This window comes from Protopterus annectens, chromosome 7.part0 (assembly GCF_019279795.1).
Source record: "Protopterus annectens isolate FY-2018-M chromosome 7.part0, PAN1.0, whole genome shotgun sequence".
Classification (NCBI taxonomy): Eukaryota; Metazoa; Chordata; order Ceratodontiformes; family Protopteridae; genus Protopterus; species Protopterus annectens.
Genome location: NC_056739.1, coordinates 1,954,319,776 through 1,954,340,425, shown reverse-complemented (window position 1 = coordinate 1,954,340,425; position 20,650 = coordinate 1,954,319,776). Strand labels below are relative to the sequence as shown.

The following is a 20,650-nucleotide window of genomic DNA, read 5'->3' as shown; positions in this document are numbered from 1 at the left end:
TTTTTTCTTTAATCTTATTTATTTATTTGTTAATTAGCCACATATGTGAATTTGTCTAAGGAGCCTTTTAAGCCGTACCTTAAGCCACAAGGCAGTCGTTAGTAGGTTGTAGACTGATCATGTACTTAAGCAGATACAATAATAATGTTGGCTGAAGTTTTTGTAGGCAGAATCGGCTAGCTGAAAATTAGCAGAATTGGCTAGTAGGACATCAGTGTAGTTTAAATATTTTACAATAAAAATGGCTAACAAAAAACAGCTCCACAAATAAACACAGTAGCTTTACTACATATCACAACCGGTAAACGCTTCCGTTAAAAATGAACTTCATCAAACCTGGTTTATTCATCAAACCTGGTTGCTAAAATAAACCAACACCAAATAAATACTTGATAAAGTCACATGACCAATTACATCAATGCTTTAACCCTTTCTTATTCAAAACCACTTAAAATTTTTCTCTATCATTAATTCTTGGATACATATACATTTAACTTAACTTGCCAACAATACTCTTTCCAATTTGTCCTCTTCAGCATCCCACCTTGAAAGGTAATTTTTATCTTGATCAATGACTGAAAAATTATAAAACACTTTTGCATTAGGATGGCATGCAAATACATGCTTGGCCCAATCATTAGTGAACTTTTAAGTGCTCAGTAAATTGCAGAGCAAAGTCCACATAAAGCTATATAGACTACATATTTAGACCTGCAGTTAAATTTGCTTAATGAAGTTCATAATTTCTAGCTGTTACTACTGTCTTTTGTCAGTCTAACATATTTACAGTAATTACAGTTGGGGTTCATATTATGTTATTGAACTTTTAAAAGTTTGAACGTCATATGGTCGAAGCCATGTGACTGAACTTAAGTTCGAAAAGCTAAAAAAAATAGCAGAAAAAACCTACCTGACCATTTTAAACGGGGGGGGGCAAGCCCCCCACACCCCCGCTCTTTAAATATACCAACTCCTACAGTGCAGGAAAGGGAAAGCTTCCCATTTTGTACTGTACGGAGATCTCCGTTGAAACGTTCGAACTTTTAAAAGTTCGATCATATGGTTGATAATGTAATATACACCCTTACAATTGTTGCATTTATACATTCCTTTACTAATAATATGCTCTTTATCATGATCTCTAATCTTATAAAAATATTCTTTCAAGTTTTTTTCTCCTTTTAGTTACAAAAATAGGGGATTCTCCTTTCATCTTACTAGTCTCCTGAAAACTCCGTAAAACTTTCCAGTTATTAATAATTCCCCTAATACTTTCCTCATCTTTGGAATTCTATAGCATACAGGCTAAAGTGAAGTCTTTAGCTATATTAGCACCCCTTTGTTCCATGTTACTAATACTACCATCATATGCAGCAACCTTCCTTTTAGTAAAAATATTTTCCATGGCCTCATCTACCATTCTAAGTGGATACTGCCTAACATAAAACTTATTCTTCAATGTTTCACACTCATTTTTAAAATAATGCTCCTCATCGGTACATCTATTTATTCTACCAAACTGGCTATTAAATCTACTTTGTGTATAATTCTTTTTGTGGCTCTTAGATTCAACAGGGCATCTGTAGCCATAGCAGCAACAGCAGCAGTTTTACTGTGGCCAACTGTCTGGCCATTGCTTCCTTCATATTTTCTTTGTGCTGTTTGATTTCAAAATGCTCCTGCTGCTATACCGGCAGCATTCTGTGGGTTGTGCTGTGGCCAGCTCTCTGGTGGTCATGTGTATTTAGTACCAGTAACTCTTGTCTCCATTTTCAAGTCAGGATTTCTTGATTCATCAAGCTAAGTAAACTGATGCAGCATTGTGGAGGCTTATGAGTAATTCCTATAGGCATTTTCTTACCGCTGTGCCACTTGACTTTGACGTTTTACATTGGTATAAAATTATAAAGTTGTGGTGTGGCTTGTTTTGATTACACCGCTGTGCCACTTGACGTTGACGTGTTACATTGGTATAAAATTATAAAGTTGTGGTGTGGCTTGTTTTGATTACAGGGGCAAGTTCCATGTGTATATCTGAATTGGTACTGATGTTTGCTTAGTATTTATTCATTTGTCTGTCTTATCTATATCTCTATCTATCCATCTTTGCTTACTGGTAAAGTCCTACTGGGTAGTACTTCATTTGCTTACATTGCATTTTACTAAGTTCCAGTTAAACACAGTGCAGTTACATTTATACGTATACAGTAGTTACATTTATACGTATACAGTAGTTACATTTATACATTCTTAAGGTTTTACAGAGGTAGAAGTTACTAAAGAAAGAGATACAACTTAGTCGATTAAGATGTTGTTTAAGCAGTGGTTTAAAACTATTGAGTTTGTTGGAGAGTTTTATTTGTGTTGGGATACTATTCCAGAGTTTAGCAATGTACTGAGAGTAGAGCAAATTTCCTGCAACATTATTTGACTTATTTGCAGCATATAATATAGTTGCAATAAGAAGGTGGTAGCTAAAGGTTTTCTTGCTGTATTTGTAAGAAATCCATTGATCCTATGCTGACTTTATAGCATTGCTTTTGATTTTTGGCGACCTTTATTTACCTAACTCTAGATACACACGCATGCACACGTAAGTACACATGCACATTGCATATACATATTTTGAGAAATTCTTAAGCATTTGCATAAACATTTCTGTAAAGGAACACTGCATTTACATATTCAAATAACACAGACTAAACCTGGTTCTGTATTCGTAAAATAAATAGCCAGCTTTGAAGGATTAGAATTTTTTTCAGACCATAAAAGGAATATGCAATACTTTTAAAAAAAGAAATGAGACTGGCTTCCTTATTCTGTCTTTACCACCAGTTTAAAGATGCGTTGTGCAGTTTCATTCTAATGAGCATCTGAATTAGGGCAGTAAGATCAGTTTTCCTTATTTCGGCTCTAGCTACCTGATCTACTGTGGTAACGGCTTTTCTTGCCCCGGTATCTGGAGCGTTTCTCCCCGGGCCTCCGCTGAAAACAGGCTCTGTGGAACCTAGTCGGACTTTCCCGGTCAACAAATGATAAATAAATAAAATAAAAATAAATAAAAAAATCTGAGCTGTTTATTCACTTAAAAAGCCCTCCTTTTGTTTTTTTCAAGGGTGTTTATGTAGAGCTATATCATTTCCTCCCTCTGCTTTTGTCCCTTCTATGGAAGGAAGAGATTTGAGGGAGGTAGATGGTAAGATGCCGACTGAGCCAGTTAATATGGAAGCAGCTTGACAGTCGTATGTATTCCATTGGGTGTGCAAAAACACTAATGTGGGAATGGTTCATATGTGAGCATTAGACAGTCAATCTGCAGACCATTACAGGCATAGCCAAAAAACACTATTCAGAAGGTCCCTCTAGCATCAAAAGGGCAGTATAACATAGGCAGCCTCAAATTCTCCTCAGTCTATCAGATTATCTAGGTTTACCTTGATGGTGTCAAGGGTGCTACTCTGCTTTGTTCCAGAGCTGAGAGTTATGCTGGGCTGGTGTGGTGTATATGTAGATCACCATACTGCCAAATACAAATATGTAAGTTTGAGGCCTGCAGACCCAAACCATTAGAGCGGGGAGGGGGCGTTGGTAGAATGGTTAAGGTGTTTACCTCACAGACAGAAGATGCATAGTTTGATTTTCACCTTTTGAGAAGGATATTGGCTAGGCTTGCAGTGGTCCACAAGGGCAGCTAGCTTTAGATTCATAGCTGTATCGGTTGACAAAGGTTTAGTTCCTTTTACTGAGTATATGAAGTATCATTAGTTTTGTGATGAAATAGGTCAAATAGTATCAGATCTTTCATGATTCGGAATGTTAGACACAAATCTCCACAAAGGAGTCTTTAAGACTTAATACAGAGAAAAGGGCTCACAGTCTTTTCTGATAACTAAGATTTTTGGGGTCACTGATCCTTTTGGTTACAAATCTCTGAGGTTTATGCTTACATGTTTAGACAAATATTTGCCAAAAGGTGCATTTCAATAGGCCTAATAAGAAAACAAGTAAAAGGGAGGTGAGATTTCTTTGGAAATGAGCTAGATAAAAGGCTCCAAACTAATTGGAGGTGCGTCACCTCTATAGTAAGCGAAATTGTTTTGTTCACCAAATTGAACTATGCTACATTTTTGTTTTACATTTTAATTTGAGACTGTTGTCCTTACACCAGTTGTTAACATGGTCTAACCCACGTTGGAGCAATTTTGAGTCCACTAAAGATTAACGGGCCAATTTACAGTTGTCTGCAGACCTAACACAGGCCAGGAGTGTGGGTCTGAAGGTCGAAGAATAGGTATCAAATAAGAGAGTCCAAAACTGAGCCCTGTGGTGCACTACTGGTAACTTGTTTGTTTTTAGAAATGGTACCTACAACTCTTATCTACATGAGTTGTGTGTGGCAACTAGTTAGCCATCCACAGTACAATATAACAACTATCGATAATACCTGCATGGGGAATAGTAGCAAAGACCTTGGCCAGGTCTAGATATGCAGTATGCACTACGTAACCCCTATCCACTGTCTTTATTAATTTTTCAAAGAAATTAATGAGGTTAAAGAGGCAGGGCTTTCCTTTGACAAAGTTGGGTTGATGAGGGTTCAAGTTTAAGAGATTTTCAATGTCCAGATTAATGAGGTTTGAGATCTCCATAGCTTTACATGTGAGGCTGGTGAACCTAATGGGTGTTTAGTTACCAGAATCTGTGGTTGCGCCACCCTACGTAATTACATTACAGTGTCTTGTTTTTCCAGGCTTCAGGAATGTATCCCTTGGAGAGGCGTAGATTAAATTGGTTAAGTAGAGGTTCAGAAGTGCCATATTTGACACTGATAATCAAGCAATCTTGGTATATTATCAGGGCTCTTGGATGAATTACTCTTAGTTTTTGAGAGGACTGAGACAACTAGTTCCATAGTAATTTATAGGGGGAACCTCTGGAAGAGCTATAACTGGACAGAGTAAAATTTGCACTTATTTTTTAGGTAGGATATTAGCCATTTCCTTTTGGTCAGAAAGTGTTGTAATATAGTGAACTAGCTCAGAACATTATTTAACTATGTCAGGAAGTTAAGTAACACCCAACAAAGACTTATTTTTGGTTTTCGTGGCTATTCATATTCAGCTTTGAGTTTCCAAATGGTTCCCTTAAGTGCTTTATTAGCTTGTGTGTGCCCTTAAGGCATGTAGAAAAAACCTCTTCCAAGTATTAAGCAGTTTCTTTCTCTTGTAACTAAATCATGTTTGGCTGTTGCAAATATACCATGGCATATTGCCTGCCACTTGGATTTCTGCTCATCGTATTGTATAACTGGAGCTAAAGAATGGATTTACACAGCTGCGATGCAGGCTGCCAGATTATCTCATGAAATACATTTGCTCACCTTGCTGCTTTTTGTCTGTTTTGGATAAATTATGCCCTCTGGTTGCAAGTTTTATGAAGATATTGACTGAATGTCTTCATCAGGTTTCAAGCCAGATTCCATTGCTTTATTTATTAAAAAAATAAATAAAACTCTTGGGAGGAAAGGACTTAATGTTGTTCTGTTTTCGCTTCAGGCTTTTGGTAGTACTGCTGATTTTTTTTTTTTTTTTTTTTTTTTTTTTTTTTTTTTTTTTCTTCCTCCTTCTTCTCCAGTGAACAGCTGACTGGGAGCGTGATGGGTAGCCATAATGTATTTACATTTGCTTTGCTACGTTTGAAATTAAACATCTTAACATATTGCATAAACAGGAAGCTGTCCAGGATATCACTGTTAGTTGTACTTGCTGTCAAAACAAGCTGCAATGCAAGTAGCACATATCGGGTAAGCAGTTTGACGGTGCAGTTTCTGTGTCTGTAATAAGGTTTGGAATTAGGACAGCTGCACTGTTGCCACCTCATGGAAATGAGTGATATGGAGATTAGTTTAAGGAATATATTTTGATATCTGTCTCTTGTAAAAATGCTGTGGGTTCACTTTTTTTGTCATGCTTTTTTACACACAGGTGGCTACAGGCAGTGCACAACAGGATAGCACTGTAGAGCCTGCAGTTTGTAATAGTGTATATTGTGCTGGGTTGGTTTGTTGCAGAGGTGCACATCATTGCAGACTTTGCACTTTTAACATTCCTTTTGCTAGGAGGATTGATGGAAGCATGCTAATGTATGGGGACTCCTCGTAATGCACTTGTTGTACAACTTTTGGTGCAAGGAGTACATTGGCATATTAAGTAAAGGGCATGCAGCCTAGTAGAAACTGCATCCTGTAATGTAAGGGCACATTTAGTATTGAGTTGGGTTTGTATTGTATGACAAAATGCACTGTCCAGTAAACTTGCAGTGTGCAGTTACATTGTGAATAGTGCATTTGGTGCTACTGAAATGGGCAGTATGGGGGAGACAGTGTATGTAGTTTAACTGCATCTGTGTTTGTTTAGATGCTTTTGTGTCTGTGAGCCACTCTGCACAGCTCCAAGGAGAGGACCATCCATAATATGGATTGTGATGGCGGGATTGTGTACTCAGGATTGCACAATACGGGTTCCTTCTGAAATTTCTTGGACTGGAATTGAGTATGTGACTAATATATGCAATATCAAATTTAAAGATTTTACCTTGGAATATTCCACTAATTCAAGGTACATCAGTCTTTAGGATATGAGGGAAGCAGTCAGCCCCTCCCTGCGAAAATGTTTAAGTGGCATAATGGTGGGTTTCAGCCTTTTAGTACATTTCATTTGCATCTTTAAGTTGTGGAATGTCTGTTTGTAGGTCCCACTTAAGTTCAGAAAATAACCATAATATTTTATGTTACTTTTTTTTTCTTTTACAGCTGTTCTGATTATATGTTCAATAAAAAAAAATATTAAATATTTTCTGAAATTTTTAAACTTTTGACTTCTTACCCATTTCTGTGTCAGACCTTTCATTAGGGCATTGTACTGGTGACATGATTGCTATAGTTGCATGTAATATACTGTAACTGTAATCATTGATGTACTTGCTTGTCTTCATCTTTGTAGCTGCTAAGTAAGTTTTCAGATGTCATTTAGCAATTCGATTTGCTTTTGTTCACACTTTGTGTATGTGCATCTGTGTTTATGGGAACTTTCACATGTGTGTGAATCTCAGTTCATAAGATTTTGAATATCAAACTTTAGTTTTCCATGTAAAAGCTAGTTTGACATAACCCCGTACCTGTAGTACTAATTACCCATAAACTTGTCATTCTTTCTTAAAAGTTGAGATGGTCACCTTAATCAGGAGTGGTGTCTTGTATATAATCTGCAGATTGTCAAAAGTGGATGCCTCTTTGGAGTGTTGTTCGGTTTGCTACTAAACTGAACATAATCAGCACAATGTTTGCATTGTGGGCTGTGTTCCAGATTCAGCGTTTCAGGGGGAATCAGATCAGGAACAGATCACCCCTTAGGAGATTAATAAGCACTCCCTTTTAAATGTGCTTGTAGTTCTAGTGATTCCTTTTGAGAAAACAGTAATGTGATTTATAGGTTCATAGGTAGGTGCTAGGCTATCGGCCCTGGGGCCTATACAAGCCCAGCCAAAAAGGTACCCTGTCTTTTGCCACCCAAGAAAATTATTTTCCTGTGCCACTGTCGAGCAGAGCCACAGAGGTGATCCTCGGGGTGAATTTCCAATTTCCCATCCAATCATCAAGATTTTTCTTGAAGAGTGCTAATGAGGAGCTTTGTTTGATATAGCTAGGTAGTTTATTCCAGCGTATGGGAAGTCTCTGGGACAGAAATCTATCCCTCCGGCATGTTCAGTTTATTGTGGTGACAAGCTTTAGGTCCCGAGAGCGTGTAGCTCGGAGGGATTGGGATTTCTTTAAGTGGAGCATGTCCAGCATCTCTGGGTTTGACGTAGCTTTGTATGTTAGGGAGAGATCACCTCTGAGTAGGTGATATGCGACGGAGTAAAGCTGGAGTTGAGACGGTCTGCATAGGGCATCTGTTTGAGGCTGGTAATCCTCTTTGTGAGGTATTTCTGCAGCCATTCCAGTGTTGTATTTACTTAAAAAAAAAAAAAATGAAGCAACCCGCTTGAGTACAAAATCCTGCATTGTACATCATAATCCACAGAATCTGTGTTGTGTACCATTGTACAGTTGTTTCTCCAGATTGTCCTGGCATTCCCTGTATAATTAAGGTGACAAGATGTGATGCCTGTGGTTCAATGTTTGATTCTCCTTGGCCCTTGTTCACCTCCTGTGTGACTTTGAGCAAGTTGTTTAACCAGATGCTACTCATGAGTCACCCTGTAAAGGTACTGGAAGTTAACAAATAGGATTGATACATTTTTCTCAGATACCTTTATAACTGACTTTCCAGTGTGCTTATTTTCCTTGAAGCATTTTCCATTACTTAGTCATTGGTTTATACAGCCATAGTTCACAGCTTTCTTTCCAAGATATAGGATTCTACATTTATTACTTGTGTATTGTGTAAGAGACCCCTCACCAGCACCAGTACATCATCCCTGTAGGTGACAGTGCTTCACACCTTGTAGCCACTTCATGTTTTGCCACTCGTAGGTGGTTTCCTAAATTCTGAAAAGAGGATGCTAAATGTTAAAGGGCCCAACACAGAGCTCTGCAGTACTGCAGTGGTCCCAGTAAGTGTTCCCTTCTCTTTTACTTTTATATGAAGCAACAGGTTTTACGTCTAAATTGTAAATCAGTTAATATTTACAATTAGTTTGGTTTAGCCAGTTTACCTGCTCATGGGGTTATGTCACATAGATCCAGATATACTAACTGTCAGACCACCATCTACATTAGGGATTCTTTGTTTAAAATGCTACCAGGTGTAGAAAGCGGGGCCTGCCTTTCACAAATGCATGTTAATCCCAGTTCGTCTGCCGGAAGTTTAGTTTCTTTAACAAATCTTCAATTGTTCTTTTCATTACTTTGCAAAGTATGCATGTTAAAGTAATAGTTCACAAATTATTACAGTTCAAAGTAGCACACCTTTTCAGGAACAACCAATTGTTTCTAGATTTCTAACACGTCTTTTTTTAGTAACAGGTGTTTTACTAGGAGAGTACTCTGTATTGCTGGGTCCCATTGACTAATGCTGCTAACTTTGCTTAAGGATTTTTTACAGTGGTATGTAGTGCTGTTACCCCACAGCTCCTAGTTCTTGTCTGAGATCCCTTGTTTATGGAGCGTGCACATTCTTCTCTGTTCGGCGGTTTTTGTCAGCTACCCCACTTTCCTCCCATGTACTAAACACATGCGATAGTAAGTGAAATTGGTATTCCTCAAAATGTTCCATAGCTAGGCAGGCATGCCATGTGTGGACAAGTATATGTGTGCACCCTGTTGTGAGCTGACATCCCATTTGTAATTTCTCTGTCTTGTCCCAGGTCAATGCCTGGTTAGGCTTTGGTTCTTCAGCCCTGAACTGGATAAGCAGGCAGTCTGAGAATGAATGAATGTGACTTTTCCGTGACCTATATTGTCCACACATTATGTTTTCTACTCTCTTAATATTGCTGCATCTTTTGATGAGCTTATTAGCAATATTTTTAGGGTCTGAGCTATTTCTTTGTCTTTTAATGTACTTATACTACTGATTTATAACCTTTCATTATTTACATAGTTGAGTAATGTTTTGTTATTACCCATGACATTTAGTATGTTTCATGGCTTATTTTTCATATCTTGATAAGTCTATTTATAGCTGTTCGTATCCTTTACGGTCTCATTTTACACGTTCGCACACATTTGTGTGTGAGGGGGTAAATGTTAATTATGCTTCATTGGAAATCCAAGTATTTAGTAATACAGTTTTATATAATATGTATGCTGTGCAAGATGAATAATGGATAAAAATTATTTTGCATTCTCCTATACCTACGGTAAATAATTTTCTACTGAATACTGCCACCAGCTGGACCAGTTTGGCATACAACAGTCAAAATTCTGTACAATCCTAAAATAAGCCGTTTGCAATCTAAGTTATTGTAGTTGTAGCGAAGCAGTTTTGCATAAATAGCCAGCCACGAAGTAATAGAATTCTCTACTTAAAGGGAGTAATTTATGTATCTGTATATTTAAGTTTTGAAGTATACTTTGTACAGGAAAGTGTAAATAAAGTTTCCAGTAAACGTGTGACTAAGAACTGCAGTGCTGGTGCTGCGGTAGCTTTGTCGCCCCACAGCTAGACGTTGTCCCGTTCGAATCTCAGCTAGAGCGTCTTCTGTGTGGAGACATGCAGGAATGGGCATACTTTCGTTGAAGGTTGTGCATCGGGGATGGCAGCTCTGCACGTAAAAGTCTACTGCCAGTCATTAGCGGACCGGAGTTCTGCTGTGGCGACCCCTAGCTGGGAAAAGCCAAAAGGCACAAGTAAATGTGTGACTAAGTTAATCACTTAGCTGATGCTGCTTTATCATCTTTCAGTTGGTCATAAAATTGTAATATCTGCCTTTGACTTTTACATCTGTGCAACAGCTGCAGAAAACAGAGTAACAGTTTTCACTCCCTGACATTGGGACCAGACTCTTGATCTTTTTCTTAAATTCATGAAAAGGTTTCTTCATTATACACAGTGCACAAAAGTTCATGGAATGCTGCCAGAGGAAAGCAAGGACAGCTTGTATTAACTATTGCTGTCAGTATTAACATTTTTAAGGAAGAGTCACATTAGATGAAGACCATCCAGAAGAGTATCCTAAAATGAGTCTGCACTTGGAGGTTTTCATTTAGCACAGTCTTTTCAGATGTTTCTCACTCCCCCTTTATCCCTTTGGCCAAGACGTCCTAACTATAAGCAAAGTGGTGTAGTTATTCAAAAGTTCCAACACATTTAAGGTAGAAACATTTAACTGGAAGCAATGTTCTAAGGTGCAGTAAGCTCTGGTAATGTGTGTTATCTCTGAAAAGCTGTTTTACTTATTAAAAGCTTTGCTACATTTTCACGGGGGGGGGTTACAATTTCATTACAGCATTTCACACCCCACACTTCCTAGATGTTAGTAAGGTTTAGTGAGACTCCACCAAGAAATTTAGCTTAGGTTTTGGAGATACATCCCTTTTAGTTAGCTTTCCAAGACAAGGAACTGTGAAGTGTATCTGCATTTTTGGTAAAACTGGTAGATCTTGTGTGGCTAGCCACTACCTTAACAGACTCTGGTCTGATCATGTAACCCACCACCACCAGATCACCAAGGCCGGACTTATCCTTCTTCTCTCTTCCAGTATTCCTTTGCTTTGATAAACAACACTGCCCTTTTGGTCTGTTAAGCACATTCTCAACATATTAAACATGTTCTGCCAGGACTGGGTGTAGATAGCAATATTGTTTCTCCCTGTTTGATTTCTCCAGATGTTTAGGATTTTCCTATAATTTTATGGGAATGAACCCCTTTCCTAAGTTAAGGCATAAGTAAAGTTGATGGATTAAGTACTGCTTCAGTCTGTGATGCTGTCTATGAGTGCTGCTCTTACCGCCTGCAGTGTACCAAGATTGTTGCCTTCTGCATGTATTGGTAAAATTTAAGTACAACTGTAAATTGTCTTATTACTTCTGTTGTTCCTGTTGCTGTTGGATTTGTCAAGGTATCTATCTTCACATTGCTTTCGTTTTTCTGCTTATGAATCTTAAGAGACTGTAATCATTGTAATCGCCACACTTGGTGGTTGGTGCCTTTTTCCCCCCTTAGATTACTATTTGGCTTTCTTGCATCTGTTTTTGAACCGTTTGTATTGGGTGATTCCCAACATTTTCCATTGTCAGTAATGCTTTGTGGTTCATGTTTCCAGTGGTTCTCCACTGCTTCTCTATTGTAGTGTTTGCACAATCCTTAATGCAACAGTCTTGTCACATTGTTGTGACTTTCAGTAAACAGACACTCAGCCATGCATGTATCATACTCTGCAATGAGATGTGCAACTGTTTCCAGTTCTGTTTTACAGAACCTGCATTTGCCCCTTTGTCTGTTTTTCTATAGACTTTGTAAGACGCCATGTACGTAACCCAATATCTTAGGCTAACAGTAATAGATTTTCACCTTTTTGTTTAAATTCACCTCTCATTGACCATTCCAGCATCAAATTTTTGTCAGCCTCAGGCTGTATAGAATTTCATTATACTTATCACTGTATTTGTGGACTTAATTTTTTATTTTTCTTATCTTTATGCTAGTTTCTTTTTTTAGCTTTCAGTTGCAGTTTATTTTTTCTTCCAAAAACATTTTTATTTTGTTTTCATTATAAACATGTGCAAATATAACATAATAATATAACAAATACAATAAAACAGTAACAAAAGCATTTACAGTATTTACATTCATCCATGATAAACAATCATTTATCCATGAGAAGTTGATCAGTATTTGTTCAAAAGGTTTTCAATGTTTTACTGTGCTATTTTTTATGAGTAATGTTATGAGTTCTGTAACGAATGGTTTGCAGTTCTTCTTTTTTACAAACAACTTTTGCTAAATTAATAAATTCTTTGAACTGGAAAGATTTGACAAGATTTGATGTTTAATGTAATAACTTTTCTAGCAATTGCAAGAATTGACTAGGGTTACTGAATCTGAGATTTGTGTATTACATTTGGTATAGGAGCATTGAATAGGATTAGTGAGTTGAAAATATGACAGTTATCAGACCATAAAGCCTTTACAAAATATCTGAAGTCTTTCCAGTATTGAACAACTTCTACATTCCATGAACATGTGAACCCAGTTGGCCTCTAGTAATTCATCACATTTCCAACATTTGCTTTCACTGTTTTTGAGTATAAGCTTTACTTTATGTGGAGTATAGAAACTTCTATTCATAAATTTCCATTTATACAATCTCCAATATAATATAGAAGAGGTACCATACGTAGATTTCAATAACTGTTTTTTGGATTAATCAGATATTTGTTCTCCATTGTAATTCCAAAAATCTGAGTCAAACTTGTCTTCTCTAAGGCGAGATACTTAATTTTTGATTATCTGTCTTTTCAAGACACCTAATAAAAAGCTGAATAAAACTAGGTATAGATTCAGTCTCTAGGTTGATTGATACCCTCATTTTGTTTTCTATAAACTGCCATAATGAGTGTATAAACAACCATATTATCAAAACTGCATAGAAGAGAGTTTAGTGGTTTAATACTGTCATATCAAGTTATTTTCCTTTAATTTGGTTGTTTGTTTTTCCATCGCCACTCTCTCCCAAAACAAGTCCTCTTTGAGCTACTTCTCTTCATGCTTTAGAATTTTCAGTAAGATGGGATCTGCATCAGATATGTATGCAGTCCCACAATTGCAGGCCTGTACATGTAGTCAGGTTTGTGAACGTCCTGATCTCCTTCAGAGCAAAGGATATTTAATGTTGATATGCTTTGTTTTTTTTGCATGACTGATTTTCAGTACTGTTTTGGGCCAGTGAGTCACTATAAGTTTGAACAGGAAGAGCAACTGGATTTATAGCTTGAATTGTATTCCTAGATGTCAGGGCAGTTGTCGGTATTCACTTGTCATCTGAAGTATTCCTTACCGAGCTTTATCATTTGTTCACATTTTATTGATGATTCGTCATCTATTTCCAAATATTTGTACACCACTTCATGCTCTGTTCCCTTTAAATGGTATTCTGTTCTAGGTTGATATTTTATTGATGCTGCTGTTTTCCTTTTATATGTATTGTTTTTACACATTAGTCAAAACCAAGTGTCAGTCTTTTTTTATTTTAACCATTTGTAGTTGTGCTTTCAGATCCTCATATGATTAACTGTACAAGTCATCCACAAACATTAGATGAGATGTCTTTGTATCTGGGAGTTGAGCTGTAACCATAACCTAATCTGTTAAGTAAAGAGCTTAATGGGCTTAAGGTCAAGACAAAACACTGCAGTAGTGATGAATAATCACCCTGAAATATCCTCCTGTTAATTGTTATCTTTGGGATGATTATTTGCCCTTTGTCACGGCTACTGCATTGTAAGTGATTAGTGCAGGGTGTATTTGTACATTCATATAAATTTTTTTTTGTAGTCTCTCCATGCCATTCTTGGGTTATTCTCCTTTCTTTGTTTAACCGATGATCCTTTGTTCCACATTACTTTAAAACTTTTTAATACCTTTTTTTCATTATCGTGTTTGAATATTTTGTGTGACTGTAACCCTGTCTGCATAATTCCTGTTATATAATTTTTATGTATTGTTAGAATGCAAGCTGTTAATGTATAGTTTCTAGGATGGATTGCAGGTTTGCTCTTTTGGAGAAGGAACATCATTTTTTCTTAAGCTGTGTGTCTGTTCAGAATGTCTATATGACTAGTTCTCAGGGCTAAATAGTTGTGTAGAGATGTTAATACATTTAGCCAGAAGTTAGGTGCTGCGTTTGGGCCTGGGTTTTACAATTAGGACCTTTTCTTGGCGTTGTCTCAGTTTGGCTGTAACTGCTTTACATACCACATCCTGTTCATTTAGTGTTGCTTACTTTTCTTTTCTATCAATTTGGCATCCTTATGTTCAACGGGGTCATCTTTTTTTTTGTTTTTGGTGCTTTCTCTGTTAAAGCCTACTTTGTCCTTTATATGAATCTACACACCTAAGATTCTTGATTCTGTTCTCTTTTTCTGTGTTCTTCTAACAGTGATACCAGTCGTCTTAACTGGTTTATAATCTTCTCTGTCAATACTTTCATGATGGCATTCCACTTCTTCTTCTTGGTGTTCTACATTCTTGTGGTAACACTTTATCAATTTGTTAATTTAGCTGCAAAGTAGTGTATTGTCTTCTAAAATCTGGGGTCTGTATTTCTTTTATCAGATCTTTAAATGTCTAGCCATCTGTAACTTTTTGGACTGTGAGAGCATCTTCTTTGTTTTTTTTCCTATGAATCTTCTGCAGAGAGTTTCAAATTATTGTCTTGTAACATATTTTCATCAGATGCATCCTGCTTTATCTGTTGCCGCTCTGTATGGGGATCCATTGCCCCATTAGTCAGCAACATTACCTGTGTTTGCTACCACTATTTCTAGGCCCTTTCCTTGCTGTACAAAATCAGCTGGACTTTCATGCGAGTTTCCTACAGAAGGTTCCAGGACATTGTCTTGTGACATCTTAAGATGCATCCCGCTTCACCTGTTGCACTGTGACCCACAGGTCCTTGTTATTGCAGCTTTGCCTGTGTTGGAGTTTTCACACTGTCACTTCTGTTTCTGTTCAACCTCTCTAATCTTTAACATTCTCCATTTGTGATCTTTTTTTTTTTTTCCGTATTGTGAAATTTGCTACATCTGGGTGGTTTTTTTTTGTATTTCTGTTTAACTATTTTGGAGCTAATTTTTTGTATTTATTATTTTGGCTTTCTTCTCTGCACAAATGTCATATCAGATCTCTTTGTTGTATTCATGTTTCTTTTTCATACCATTGAAAAACCCTTTATCTTTTCTCACTTCCTCTGTTGCTTCTCTCTCTTCAGGGGATAGCTCCTTTCTAAATAAATCCTATTGTTTCCTATCTCTCAAGTGTTTGAACATGCTTTGAATGGTGTTCTATGATTGTTCAGATGCTGTGTCTACGGCCACTATTACTGCTTCAGTTTTTAGGTGATTTGTTTAAGTATGCCATCAGAAGTGTGCTGATGAAGTCTGACAGTTTGAGTTCTGCATTAGGTAAGGTTTTGTTATGGTCCTTGTGCTACTCTGGCCCTCAGTTTGATGAAAGAGGGGAAGGTAATTGTGGGAGTGTCAACATTTTTTTCAAGCCCCCTTTACAAACCTTCAGAATTCTATTTTTATTTTTATAAAAGCAAAACTAGCAATCCCTGGCAACTCAAGGTGAACTGAGAACAGGAAATGGCAGGAGCAGAAAAACAAGAAACAATTTTTTTTTTCAAAAATGGATAGAATCTCCTATTCCCTTCCTTCTGCCCATCTCTCTTGAAATCTGTTTCAGAATCCAGCTCTTTTTACATTCCCATTTATCAACAGGTTCAGACTGTTGTATGCTAACTGTAGTTTGGGAATTCTTCCCCATTCTGTAAAATGGACAATTTTCGTACAGTACTTCATCGCTTACTCACCCCCGCAGTCATAGAAACGGTGCATTTATATCAAAGGGGTAAAGTCTTCCATTCCAGAATATTTCTAGTAAGAGCATTCTTGGAGACCACTGCTAAATTTTTCTCTTTCTCAATCATGATGTGAAAGTACCGAAATTTAAAATGTTGGCCCTTCAGACTCTTAATTCTTATTTCTTCTTTTAGGTTTCATGATGACATTAGACCTAAAGGTTGCTTATCACATTCCTACAGCCATAAACTTCCAAGAAAGTTATCAGATTTGCTGTATTGGGGTCACATTATCAGTTCATTTGGGCTAGCTACAGCTCCCAGGGTGTTCACAAAGTATCTAGCTCCATTGGTAGTTTGTTGCAGACTGCAGGGCATTCGCTTATTTCCTTATTTAGATGTCAAGTCTTTGCATAGTATTTTCCCAGATGTCGCGGCCCCTTTAATAAGGGTTTCATTTCTTCTAAACAGTTGTAAGTTCTCTTCTTTGACTCAACATGGGATTGTCTTTCTAAACTGCAAAAGGCTTTTCACAGGAGAAGGTGGATTTTTATCTGGAAGTTCTCCAATCAGACTGACTTCTGCAGGAGAATGTCTGAGGATTTGAGAGTTTGTTGCTTCTATGATTGTCATGGTTCCTCTTGCAGATTTACAAACAAAATTCAGTAGTGCACTGGTGGAGACAACATATGTCTCTAAATGCAGGTCTTCCTGGCTCTCCTTGGATCCCAAGTTAGAGGAGTCTGTAGTTACACATTTTGCTTGGTGTACCAGGTTGTACTTTCTCTGCAGGGTGACTATGATGACTTAGAAGAGAGTTCTATAGCATTCTTTAACTTTCTAAGCATCTGGCATTCTGGCTGAGTGTAATATAGTGGCAGAGACTCTCCCTATTTGAAGGAGTGTGTCTTCTAAGAGTTGACCTAGTTGTGGGGAACACCTTAGATCTGTTTGCCTCTTTTTCCAAACCGACAACTGAACACATTCTGCTCCATGGCTCTTGGCAAGCAAGCCTGGAAAATGTTTTTTTTTTTTTTTTTTCTTGTAGCCAGGAGTGTTCCTTTATGTATTTCCACCCTTCCCACTGATATCCAGGGTAATTCTAAAGAGTTAGGGACTCTCCAAAGTTCATTTCTGTGACTACTTTCTGTTCTGAAAAAGCCTTCTGGTGGATGATAGCCAGTAAGGTGTTTTTAAATAACTACTAATATTATATATATATATATGTATGTATATATATGTATGTATATGTATATGTATGTATACCATCCAAACAGTCTTGTACATAGCCCTGTGCACACACAACTTGCATATACATTCATGTATACATAGATGTGATCATTCAATCTCCAAGAAGTATAAGAAGAATATTTTACTTTTAACAGTTATCCCTCATAACTGCTAAATTATGTATACTCATTTCATAAACCAGTAATGCGTAACTAAGCAGCATGGTAAATCATCTGCAACTTGTTTTTAAAATAAGTCAAGCAATTAATTTGTGTGTACTAAATATGTATAATTGCTTGAGATGAATGAATATTTGTTAAATGAATGCTAATAACACAAATGAGAATCCATTCTAAACAATGCTTTACTGGAATAGCTCAACCAGACTCTGCCACTACTTGCTGTGAGTGAAAGGTTAGTTTGCTTTTGCTTTATTGTGTTTTGTAATACTTTATTGCCGCCTTCTATTTGTATACTGTGATTTGTTTTCTCTACACTTTGTTTTACTTGTATTCTGCCTTTAATTGCATATTAAGACTTGGAAATAGACCACAGCTGTGTCTCCCGTGAGTCTCACAGAAATTATTTAATTTTTTCCCCACAGCCCACCCTGTTGCTGTTGTGGTGTTAAACACCCCTGTCTTTCTAGTTGCCTATCCCTTACATTACTTTGACCACATATCTCCTTCCCTCTCCCCTTTCAGTGGCTGTTGTAAGCACCAAATTATCAATTTGTGAAATCGCTCCCCTTCAACTATTTTGCCATCCCGCTGTTTTACATAGAACCAGAATGCAAAAGTGCCGACCCTCTCTTTTCTGTCTTGATATTTTAAAAATTAGCAGCTCTTCACTTAGCTAAAACTTAAGTTGCCCCTTTTTCATGTCTAACTGCTTATTGCACACTGTACTGCTTAGGATATTGACCCATTTATTTCATCTTATCTTTAAACATCTATTGCAAGACCACCAGTTATTGGAGAGCCCACATTCTGCCTGTCAATAGTCACATTGGAATTAGTGCTTATGTTATCTTCTGGTGAGAAAAGGAGCACAGGGACATTATTTCCTGGAGACTGCTAATCACCAGAAAGCCTAATAACTTCTTCGTAGGTGATGGCTTGGAATTTGTGCTTCTATTCTTTTGGACAGTGAGTGTCTATGCTTGATGTTCCTGATTGGTCTGGTTGGTCAAGGCATCTACCAGGAAAAGGCTACAGCAAGCCTATAGACCCTTGCATTATCTGGGACAAGACTGTAGATCACCAAACAGGCTGTGGCATGCTTCTCCTCTTTGGATTGGTGCAAATGTTTTGCTTCTGGTAAGAGAAGAAGCAAAGGAGCATTGTATCCCAGCAGAGTGAAGCTGTGGTGAGACCAGCAGTCCAGCACTAGTAGTAATAAGGTAGTAGGCATTCATGTGACTCCCCTCTTTTCATCATTATTGACAGGGTAATTCTTTGTTTTCAGTAAATACTGCTTGATTTATTTCCAACTTCAGAATATCTACCTAAATACTTAATCTTTCAATTTTCAGGGTCTCTGCATGTTAGTTTCCCTTCAAGTTTTTGGCCGTGCCCTGTACAGACCCCTTGAATGACATTTTTCCTGTAAAAGCACAATTGAAATTTCACAAATACTTAGTTGCACACAAATACTTAGTTGCACACAGGTTAACTAGTTTGCAATGACGAGCACTGTCCCCAGAGATGCAAACTGGATACTCCTGACATTGCTTTATATTCTCACTGCAACTGTTTAATCAATTAAAAAAGGTTTGTTGTCATGGATATTAACTTTTCCACTATCTCCATTACAAGCTTGGTGGATATGGGCATCCTGAAGTAGTGTAGAAATCACCTCATGTTTACTGACTACATAACAGTTTGCTTGAGAATTTACTGGTTATGTGAGAGATGCATTTACACAATGTCAATGGAGGCAAAGCTCTCGCTTAAAAGTACTCCTAATATCAGTAAAGTTGTCAGTAATACACACGCTGCACCCGTCGCACACAATTTAAAGCAGACCTGTAGACCCACGTATGTGGAAGCACTTAACTGTAATCTTCCTAAACCCCAGAAACCTCCTAGACAAAATATATATAACAGATACCCTTAGCAGCCCCAAATGCACACTTTTTCAGAACAATACCCACCTCAACACATAGAGCCACATCTCATGGAGCCTCTGCCTCTAAGTCCATAAGGCAAGCCACCACACAATCCAACATTCTGGTCATTGGAGACTCCATCATGAGACACACTGATGTCCCTTTCACCAGGCTGAGTAAGCAGAAAGTCAAGGTTAGTTGCTTATCAGGGGCTGGAATCTGCCACATTACGCACACACTCAGGTCATTGGACTACAAGTACCATTATGACTCGGTCATAGTTCATGTCTGAGTAAGTGACCTGAGATGTACCTCCCTAGACTGAGACCTCATGGAGCGTTTGGAATATGTCTCAGGCTGGTATGACCCTAGTATTGAGCAGCATTTTAACTTCTCCAAGGATGATGCCACAATACAAACAAAGATGACTAACTTTAATAATTGGCTTATTTTCTGGTGTCATTCTAAGGGGGTGCAATATTTGTCAGCATGGAAGGATATGGTTAACAGACCACTCTGCTTTGCCAGGGATTGTCTGCAGCTCTCCTCTCTAGGCTTTCGAATATTACATATAAAATTGTCTTCCTCCATAGTACCATTTTTAAGCAATGTCAAACTGAAAGTACTTCTGAGATAGCAAATCTAAACCAAGAAAGTCTAAAGGTATTACTTTTCAGTGTTAGGTGTCCAAACACAAAACTACACTCTGTAGCAGGTCTCTTCACCCTAGAGAATGCGGACATCTGTGCTGTCACTGAGGCGTGGTTTAAAGCCGCTGTGAGCACAGCAACAGTGCAAGGTTATGATGCCTTCCACACATTTACACCAGGTACTACTCAGACAGGGACTAAAGGTGGAAGTGTTTCTATTTACATCAAAAATAAATGTACGTTGAGGCTGGTCAAACAGGACAATGCACTTGAGCTGCTCCATGTTCAAATTGCCATAGGCAAAATCCAGTACCACTTCTTGGAAGCTGTAGGTCCCCCTCTATGACCCAGGAAACCTGTATCTAAGTTTATTTGGAAACCTTCACCATCCAACCCAATACTAGAATAGGTGACTTTAATTACCCCACTACTAACTGAATTATGTACAGCACCAAATGTACAGACACAGAGATGCCTGGATTTTGTTAATACAAACTCCCTGGACCAGATAGTCAGTGCACCAGCCAGGGGTGCAACCATACTGGATCTGGTCATCACTAATATGGGTGAGTGCTGCACATCCCCTACTGTGATGTCTTCCCTGGTAAAGTCAGACCACAAAAATAGTCTCCTTTG

At 37.7% G+C, this 20,650-nt stretch overlaps 1 protein-coding gene across 5 annotated transcripts in view; it reads left to right on the top strand.

Annotated features, from left to right (window-relative positions):
- PDCD7 (programmed cell death 7) overlaps positions 1-20,650 on the top strand; it is a 333,527-nt gene that overhangs the window by 4,488 nt on the left and 308,389 nt on the right. The window lies entirely within an intron of this gene.